Source organism: Amphiprion ocellaris, chromosome 21, assembly GCF_022539595.1.
Source record: "Amphiprion ocellaris isolate individual 3 ecotype Okinawa chromosome 21, ASM2253959v1, whole genome shotgun sequence".
NCBI lineage: Eukaryota > Metazoa > Chordata > Actinopteri > Pomacentridae > Amphiprion > Amphiprion ocellaris.
In genome coordinates this window covers 23,884,928-23,895,013 of record NC_072786.1, presented here as the reverse complement: position 1 = coordinate 23,895,013, position 10,086 = coordinate 23,884,928, and the positions used below count along the sequence as shown (strand labels likewise).

The following is a 10,086-nucleotide window of genomic DNA, read 5'->3' as shown; positions in this document are numbered from 1 at the left end:
GGGCTTGTAGCACATTGTCTGCCTTGCAACAATGGGAAAGAGGCACCGTTTATGTTTTGACAACCTATATCTCATGAGTTATTGATGCTGGAAGTCCGAATCTATGAATAGCTTTCCAACTTTACTGAACTTGGGGCCACTACCACCTAAGGAGTGATATATTTAATTTTGAAAAAAGCATTTAGCCATACTTAAAGCTTTAAGTGCTTTATTAACACAGAACTAAAAATTTTGTATTGTTTTATTATCACAGGTTCTGTCTGAAAAGAGGTGGCGTCATTTTAAACAGTGAAATCAAACTAACAAAATGTAATGACCAACCAGTGAGCAATACTGGATTCTGCAAAAACATAAACAACTTTTTGTAAAAATCTAAATCTTATCTTAACACAATGTATTAACTTATTTTTGTGTGTATGCATGTATTTATTGATTTATTTAGTACTGTTAACATATCAGAGTTCTGAGTGAATTTTTCTTAAGATAGGCAAAGGCCATTTATTGATTACATATAGGCTATTAAATGTTTATCAAAAACTAAAAAGCATTTAAAAAAAAAACAACTGAGGCATTTATTGAGTCACTAAAATACTGCAGAGTACAGACCACATCAGCATGATTATAAGCATCCTCTGGTAAATGAACAACCAGATACTGATGTCTCTCACCATATGGACTTCAGGAGATGACTGGGGGATGTCCCCTGACAGCCGGGTCCTAATGTTTTTTGAGCAACACACCATACTATGATGTTTTTACAATGATGGTTCTACTATGGAACCAGTTTGACATGTTCAGGTGTTCTTTGTGTGAAAACGCAGAGATTTCAGGGATCAGAAGGTGGTTTTCAACTTTCTTTGTTAACTTTCTGCTTCAACTTTAAACTAAATTTCCTTGACTAACCCAGCCCTCTGGACTTCCAGTAAGCTGTGTTCCTATTGGCTGTCCAGGTGGCTGCTTGGTGTTATCAGGAACACCTGAGCAGCTTGGTGTTATCAGGAACACCTGAGCAGCTCAGTGTCTTCCTGCTTTATTTAGCTGCAGCCAAACATTTCCTCTGTTTCTCTTCACCACTGAACTGGGTTTGGCTCCATTGCCTTAGTTTGTTCTTTAGGCGTTAGCTTGCAGCTTCCAGCAGTAAAATCATCTTTAATGTGTTTCTTGGTGTGTTTTAGGGCTTTGTACTTGATAGTTGTCTTGGTAAATGTGGTTCTTTAGCCACAGTTAACACATGGTGCTAATGTGTGCAGTGATTAGTGGATTTGGTCCAGCTGAGTTGTGTCTTTATCTTGGCTGTAGTGAGTCTTCAGAGGTTTTTGGTCAGACACATTCTGTATTCTTGTTTGTGAACCAGCGTTGGTTGTCCAGAAGGTAAGAGTTCCTGTCCTGATTCTCTGTTCTCAGAGGTTCTCTGGTAGGCTGCAGGAGACTTTAGTGTTTGGGTTGTGCTAATTTGGTTTTTGTATGGTTTCATTTGGACGACTATCTTGAGGCTTCTCCATGTGGTTTAGTGAGGTTTTCTGGAACAGTTCTACAAAGCAACCTGCAGCAGAAGAGACTTTGAGAGTTTTTAGGAAGTTCTGGAGAGCAGACTTTAGAGCAGCAGAAACATTTGTCAGCAGTTTGAGCAGGAGAAGGTGAGCTTCAGAGTAGAAATGAGACGGAAACCTTCTTGACCCGTGTGGTGAGGTCCTGTACCAAGAGTTTGAGGAGGTTGTGAAGAGTCTGTAGTTCTTTGGTCTGAAAGCACAAGAAGAGTCGACTCATTAAAGGAGAAAACAGGAGATATTTTTGGTTCTTCTGTCGCTCTGCAGTTTCCTTAGACTGAATATCAAGTTTCTATTTTAAATGATTTCCCATGTGAGCCCAAGAAGACTTCAATAAACTCCCTCCATCCCCTGGACACAACAGATTTTATTCCCATGTGTAATCTTTTTTTAAAAAATGTTTTTGAGTTTTAATCATAGTTTTTTCTCTTTGCTTGTTTAGTTTTGTCATCTGTGTAAAAGGTGCTAAATAAATAAAGTTGAATTGATAAACTGAATAACTGACTAACTCATGATTGTGACAACAGAAGTATTTTCATTGTGATTTAAGGGTTTATTTCATTTTTAAGGTTGGGGTTAAAATCTTGACAGAAAAAGAAGTTTAAAGAAATAAACTACATAACAAAAAGCAATTAAAGGAAAAAAATTAATACAATAAAACTTTTAAAAAGTTTTATTATTAAAAAGATTTAAGAAATTTAAGATGTAATTTTCTAATTAAACATTTAATTTTTTAATTAAATGTTTTGTCTTTCTAAAGGTTTAATAATCTAATTAAATATTTTGCATTTTTAAAAATGTTTAATATTCTTCTTGTTTAATTGTATTTTTTAAATGTTTAATTGTCGAAAATATTTTATCTGTACTTTTTAATATTTGTATTTCAAAAATTTTGTTTAATTTCATCATGACATGTATTGCATCTTGTTGAATTATCTAATTCAAAATTTTGTCTGTTTAATAGAGTTAAACATTAAATACAATTAAATTATATTAAACAGACAAAACATTTAATTAGATTACTAAACCTTTAAAAAGACAAAACATTTAATTTAAAAATTAAATGTTTAATTAGAAAATTAAATCTTATAGACAATAAAACTTTAAATAGGAATCAAACAAAATACAATGAAGCATTTAAAAAAGAAAATTAAACATTAAAAGGTGGTAAAACATTTAAAAAGAAAAACCTTAAAGATTTAATCAAAAAATTAAACATTGGGAAAGAAAATTTTTCAAACAAGCTGATAAAACATTTGAAAAAACAATTAAACATTAAAAAGACAAAACATTTCTAAATCAAATCAGACATTAGAAAGAATAAAGGGTGAGAAAACAGCAAAACTAAACATTTAAGAAGAATCAAACTAAAGACAAAACATTTGAAAAGACACCAGTTAAACTTTAGAAGATCAAATTAAACAGAGGAGACAATAAAATGATCAAAAGAGCAAAAACAGATCAAGGCCTTAAAGTGTTTTCTAGTCTGAAATGAAAACGTTTCTTCAAACATTTCCTCTTTCTATGTTCTTGGTTTGATTGTGGACAGATTTACTAAGATCTCATTTCAGAAAACTGCTTTCCAGATAAAGTCTACTAGTAGTTGAAGGCATCGATCAAACTAATGTTACCTTCTGATCTCCACAAACTTTACTGTTCAGTGAAGAGAATCAAAGTTTGTTGAGGATTTCTAAAAAACCCACAGGTGAAGGTCTGAGAAGAACTCAGATGGATGGTCTAAATGTGAAATCAAGACTCATGGTCACAAGTTTTAAGGCTTCTATTCACCAGAAAGTTCAAACCAAAAGAGAAGTACTGAGAAACTTTTAAAACTTCAGTCCTCAGACTGTCTGAAGGTTCAAACTAACAGAGAACTGCTCAGGAACTTAGAAGATATCAGTCCTTGGACTGTCTGAAAGTTAAATCTAACAGAGAACTACTGTGGGACTGAGAAAATTTCAGCCCTCAGACTGTCTGAAGGTTCAAACTAACAGAGAACTACTCGGGAATTTAGAAGATATCAGTCCTTGGACTGTCTGAAGGTTCAAACTAACAGAGATCTACTGTGGGACTTAGAAAATTTCAGCCCTCAGACTGTGTGAAAGCTCAGGTCCTGAGGACTCGGGAGGTGTGGAGGCTTTGGAAAGTCTTGGAACTGAGGGTTCCACCCTCCAGCACAAAGGGTGAAGTCCAACCTCCTGAGAAAAACGGTCGAGTCGAGACTCGACTTAAAAAAAAACTCGAAAACGACAAAAACTAGATGACAAATGTGCAAAAAAAAGAAGAATTAGTATCTGAGCGAGTAGCTCAGGAGGATAAGAAGAAGACTACCAACTGGTAGGTCGCAGGTTCGAGACCCGCCACCGGCCTTTTTCTTTCTTTGTCTTTGTCAGGATTTTGATAAAACTTAAGAAGGGTCTGGTCTTGAACCAGCGACCTGCAGCTCCATAGGCAAGTCCTTAACTCACTGAGCTACAGATCAGATAAAAAGAAATAAATTCGTCGTCCCTTTGGCATCGTAGTTACCGAAGTCACCACATGGGCTGGGCCAAGGCGGAGCCTGGGTGGAGTCAGGGCGGAGAGTAGGCGGGGACGTGGGTGGCGGCCTCCCCCCTCTACTCCCCCACCTCCCACCACCACCCACCACACCTTCCCCCGCCCGACGAGTTCTTCGAGTCTCCACGAGTTCTTCGAGTCTCCACAGGTTTTCCCGAGTTTCTGGAGTTTCCACCAGGTCGGAGGCAGAACAAGTTGTCATGAAGAGGTGTTGAAGTCGGCCAGGATGGACTGACTTTTTACATGGACTAGAAGGAAGACGACGAGAAGAGCAGGTCTTTAACCACCATCCATAAAATCCATGGAGTCGCTCCAGAGAAATGAAGGGAGGTCAACTTTTATCAACCTTCATCCAGATGTTCAACTTCATATCTTTACTTGGAGATTTTTAGCACCACAAACCTTTAGTATCACATTTTATTATCATTTATTAGGACTTTCATGGAATCCACCAGCAGATTTAGTTTTTGTTGACAAACTTTATTCTTGTCATCGTGGGACTGCAGTATTTAAAACTGTTCCTTCTATTTGACCTCATGTTTATTAGTTTTAGTGGAGAAAGTTATTTTAATTGTCCATTAGTCTCTTAAAAAACAAATAATAAATTGGATTAGTCAAGAGGTTTAAATTTCTTACTTTTTCATATTTTAAATATGACAAAAAAGTATAAAAATAAAGTGTCTTGGGACAATTTGACCTGTAATTGGTGTTATATAAATAAAATTGAATTAAAATTGTATGTATCTTGTAATGTTGGAGTAATTCAGCCATATATGTTGGAAAACACATTTTCTTTGTCCATTAATCTGTTGATTGTTTTCTCCAGTAATTCATTTCTTGTTTTGGTTTATAAAATGTCAAACCCAAATATATTCAGTTTACTGTCATAAAAACCAAAAAGATTTACATTCATGATGCAGGAATCAGGCAGTTTTTCACTTTTTATCTTAGTTTAGTCAGAAAGATAGTTGATAATGTGTGAATTGTTGCAGCTTGTGAGCCGTAGAAGGTTTTAATCTTTGGGGCCGAGTGTCAAAAAACAGTTAGAAACCAACATCAACAAAACACTCAACAAAGATTTGAACATCATTAAAGGGAAATCCAACTTTTGCATGACAATGTCTAATTAAAGGACATTTATTTCCAACATAAATGTGTGATATTCATCCTCTGGAGCTTTCTCTTCACATCGTCTTCCACCTGGACTGGTTTGGTCGGGAGCAAGTGCAACAAACATTTGAAAAACTGCACTTTAACATCAATGAATGACACTGAAGTTTAATCTCTACATAAATGAGACTGAGTCTGGATGTGCTGCTCTGTCATTAACTCCTAAGTTTAGGGAAAGTTCAAACAAAAGAGGACAGTTCAGATCAGACTTGAGAATGAGCTTATTTTGAACAAACACCTCAGACTTTGTGAGCTTCAGCACCTCTAGCAAGATATTTTAACAAGAAGCAACTCAAGAGATCCAGAAGTTGGAGAGAGTTAGCTTTAGCTGAGCCAAAGAACATGTGGGACGCTAACCTAGCAAACATTTCAGACTTTTCTCTGTGAATTCAGAGAAATAATTTACTATTTAATGACAGAGCTACACATCTTAACTCAGTCTCAGTAAAACAGACTCTAATTCAGTGCCATCCATCCATATTAAAGTGCAGTTACCCAAAATGTTTGTTGCATGAGCTCCAACAAAACCTGTCCAGGTAGAAGGCCACTTTGACAAACAGGAAGTGGAAGATTCCAAGCAGATTTATAGAAGGGGGAACTGGACTGTACTAAGTGTGGTCGAGTATGGAGGGGTGTTTTGTGGGTTTTTAAGGCTGATAATGATTATTAGTGAGACATTTGGAGTAGATATTCATTTGCAGTAAATGAAAGTATTTAAAATCTTGGAGTTAAACTTAGAAGAACACAAACTCTAACAGAAAACTTTGATACGTTTTTGTTTTGTTTACAGATGTTAAGTTAAAGGAGTTTTATTCATGACGTATAACCAATCAAATCACTCCAGAAGGCAGAGCGACCACAGGTAGATAAAGGTTCAGAGCCAAAGTAGCGCCATTTTTAAATGTATTTATTACCGTAAATCAGTAAAAATAAAATACTGATAATCAGTAAATCAGTCAGTCCATAATTACTACAATTCTACAATGTATGTCTCTTTGCTTTGACTTGTTATTTGTACAATATACGATGTATATGATGGCGTTTTTTCATAGCAAAGGCTATACTATGATGTTTTCTAAGAGACATACGATGCTACTCTGGTTGTTCTGGCTCTGGTCTGCTGCACTCCTCCTCTGTTGTTTTCTGGATTGTACTCAGCTGCATGCCTTCGTCCACCAGGCCTCCGTTCACTCGTCCCGCCTGCCGTCTCTGGAGCTGAAGCTGGATTGGAACAGACCAAAGTACAGTCCAATCACGATGCCAGCTGCCTCTCAAAAGGCTCCTTCATCTGGCAGGTGGCGCCACTTCTTCTGAGGGGAAGCTGAGCTGGACCAGCAGAACTTTGGAGATGTGTTCCAGTGGTTGGTGGATGTGTGGGGAGATAGAGAGGGACCTTTGAATTGTTCAGAAAGGAAAACAGGGAACCCATTGGTAGTTTTAGTTTAGGGTGCTACTGCGGTGTGTTTTTGGATTTTAAGAGGTGAACAGGAAGAGTTTTTTTTTTCATATTGATTATCTTTTACTTTGTTCCTGGTTGGAATGCCCATCAATGTCAACATGAAGTTCACTTTTAGTTCTGTTTGTTTATTTTTATTTTACTAACACCCATTTGTTTTTAACCCCCTCACATGTTGTGTTGTTGTAAACTTACTCTTTCAAATAAATTATTGTCTAACCCTCTGGAAACCAGCGTTTGGACTGTTTTTGTGTTGCTCCTCACCTACTGACAGCTGTGGACTAAAGGCTATACTCTGACGTTTTTAGAGCAACATGCTAAACTATGATGTTTGTTAGGCGACATGCTATACTATAGGCTTTTTTTAATTGATATATTACTGATGTTTTTTTGTTTTTTTTAGTTTTTTTTTTAGCAACATATAAGAATTCGAACAGTTTTAAAAGTTACTATACTTTTACTTGTGCAATGAAATTATTATTCTATGGCATTTTTTAGATGACATATTATACTGTTTTCTTGAATTACATACTATTTTGACAATATACTGCACTATGACATTTTTTGAACCACATATCATATATGACAATTTTAGGCAACATCCTATCATGTTGCGCTTTTTGAACCACATAATAATCTATGTTTTGGTTTTTTTCTTGCCAACATGCTGTACTATGAACTACAGGCCACACTATGTTATTCTTGAGTAAAGCATACTATACTTTGACATTTTCTGAACTACATCCTATACTATGGCGTTATACACAGAGTGCTTTGGTTACATGTTGATTTATAATCTAGATTTTTTTCTGTTTTGTTTTTTGACAGGATTACCACAGACCTGACTGTGAACACCGTCGACACCCACCTCAGGGAGACGCTGTCTAAGATCTCAAGGCTGCTTGGTCGTGGTCTTTCTGGTACGTACTCTTCCAAGATGAGCCGGGAAGTTTAACACTGATGGAATGACACCAGGTCTAAGCCGACAAACTTCCACTTCCTCCTCAACCCATAGTCTCTGGGAAACCTACATGGAGTAAGAAAAGTAGACAGAGAAGTAATTAAGTCTGTACACAACATATTAAAAAGAAATCATGCTAATAAATGAAGTACAAATAACCAAATTCGCCAATATACTGGAGACCAGAGCTATTTAATTTGATAAGTATAACCTTGTTTAGTAACATTTCAATTATTTGAGAGCAGTCCTAAAGAACTGCCTGTAATCCCAATCATAAAATGGGTTTGGAGGAAGAACATAGATGGTAATCTGGATATACATGAGTTAGGCTTTATAACTACTATTGGTAGTATTGGTGGTAGTAATAGCAATGTGTCTACTACTAGTAGTAGTGGTGGTACACTAACTACTGCTGCTGATACTGGCACTGCTACTACAACTTTTAATACTATTACAAATGCTGATACTACTTCTACGACTCTAACAGCTGTTTATACTACTACTGCTGCTTGTACTTTTAGTAGTACTACTACTGCTTGTACAACTATACTACAGCTACTATTAATCGTCTGGTATTTGGTTGTCAAGCTGCTAGCTCACCTTAGTGTTTTGCTAGTGGCTAACTAGTTAGCTCTCATAGACTGGAAGCTCTTAACAAGATTTCATAATGAAAAAAGAGCCAAAAACTATTCTTACCTATGAAAAGTCATTCCAAGTTTCCTTGTCTCAATCGTACGACGTAGTGTGTAATTGTATGCAGCACAGTGAGCCGGCATACTTGTTGTTTCCGTTTTCACGCCGTCTACATCAACAGAATGCACTGAAACTTTTCCCCCACTAGCTTAGCCTCGCTGTAGCCGCAGCTCAAAGGGGCGTGTCCTATCTACTCATTCATATCTATGAGAACAACGATGGCTGCACATAAGGACACCTGACGTTGATTAGCTGCGTAAATACCATTATATACAGTCTATGGTAAATACGTATGTAAATCGCATCATTGGCTGCAGCAGCCAGTCACCGGTCACTCACTGACTCACATTGAAAAATAGCACAGAATGAATCGTTATGTGTTTATTTTATTTACAATTTAGGTTGGATTTTTTTTGTGTGTGCGCAGCGCAGATTTTCTGTGCGCGAAGACCGTGTCAGCAGTGCGCAATTGCGCTTAGAGGGAACAGTGCTCGAGTCTCATCTCGACCGTTTTTCTCAGGAGGTGGGACTTCAGCCTTTGTGCTGGAGGGTGGAACCCTCAGTTCCAAGACTTTCCAAGCTTCCACACCTCCCGAGTCCTCAGGACCTGAGCTTTCACACAGTCTGAGGGATGAAATATTCTAAGTCCCACAGTAGATCTCTGTTAGATTTAACCTTCAGACAGTCCAAGGACTGAAATTTTAAGTTTCTCAGTACTTCTCTGTTAGTTTGAACCTTTAGACAGTCTGAGGACTGAAGTTTTAAAAGTTTCTCAGTACTTCTCTGTTAGTTTGAACTTTCTGGTTAACAGAAGCCTTTAAACTTGTGACCATGAGTCTTGATTTCACATTTAGACCATCCGAGTTCTTCTCAGACCTTCACCTGTGGGTTTTTTAGAAATCCTCAACAAACTTTGATTCTCTTCACTGAACAGTAAAGTTTGTGGAGATCAGAAGGTAACATTAGTTTGATCGATGCCTTCAACTACTAGTAGACTTTATCTGGAAAGCAGTTTTCTGAAATGAGATCTTCGTAAATCTGTCCACAATCAAACCAAGAACATAGAAAGAGGAAATGTTTGAAGAAACAACTTGATGTTTTCATTTCAGACTAGAAAACGCTTGAAGACCTTTATCTGTTTTTGCTCTTTTCTTTTATTGTCTCTTCTGTTTAATTTGATGTTCTAAAGTTTAACTGGTGTCTTTTCAAATGTTTTGTCTTTAGTTTGATTCTTCTTAAACGTTTAGTTTTGCTCTTTTCTCACCTTTTATTCTTTTCTAATGTCTGATTTGATTTCAAAATGTTTTTTTTTTAAATGTTTAATATTCTTCTCGTTTAATTGTATTTTTTAAATGTTTAATTATCTAAAATATTTCATCTTTAATGTTTAATACTTTTGTTTAGAAAATTTTGTTTAATTTCAGAATTACATGTTTTGTATCTTCTGTTTAACTATTTAATTAAATATTTTGTCTGTTTAGTATCATTTAATTGTATTTAATGTTTAATTTTCTTTTAAAAAGTTTTATTGTACTAAGTGATTGTTCCTTTGATTTAATTGCTTTTTTAATGTAGTTTATTTGTTTAATTTTTTTTTCCTGTCAAGATTTTAAACCCAACCTTAAAAATGAAACAAACCCTTAAATCACAATGAAAATACTTCTGTTGTCACAATCATGAGTTAGTCAATTATTCAGTTTATC

The 10,086-nt window shown here is 36.1% G+C and overlaps 1 long non-coding RNA gene across 2 annotated transcripts; it reads right to left on the bottom strand.

The window, feature by feature from the left end:
- Window positions 1-693: 693 nt before the first annotated feature.
- On the bottom strand, window positions 694-8,766 carry LOC129347864 (uncharacterized). Of its 2 annotated transcripts, XR_008600163.1 has the most exons (4): window positions 8,387-8,682; window positions 7,598-7,756; window positions 6,362-6,666; window positions 694-1,740 (listed from the first exon to the last, which is right to left on the bottom strand). It is a non-coding gene; the product is annotated as an uncharacterized LOC129347864 (long non-coding RNA). The 2 variants fall into 2 exon arrangements; XR_008600162.1 differs by lacking the exon at window positions 694-1,740 and having other exon boundaries at window positions 4,195-6,666; window positions 8,387-8,766.
- Window positions 8,767-10,086: the final 1,320 nt, after the last annotated feature.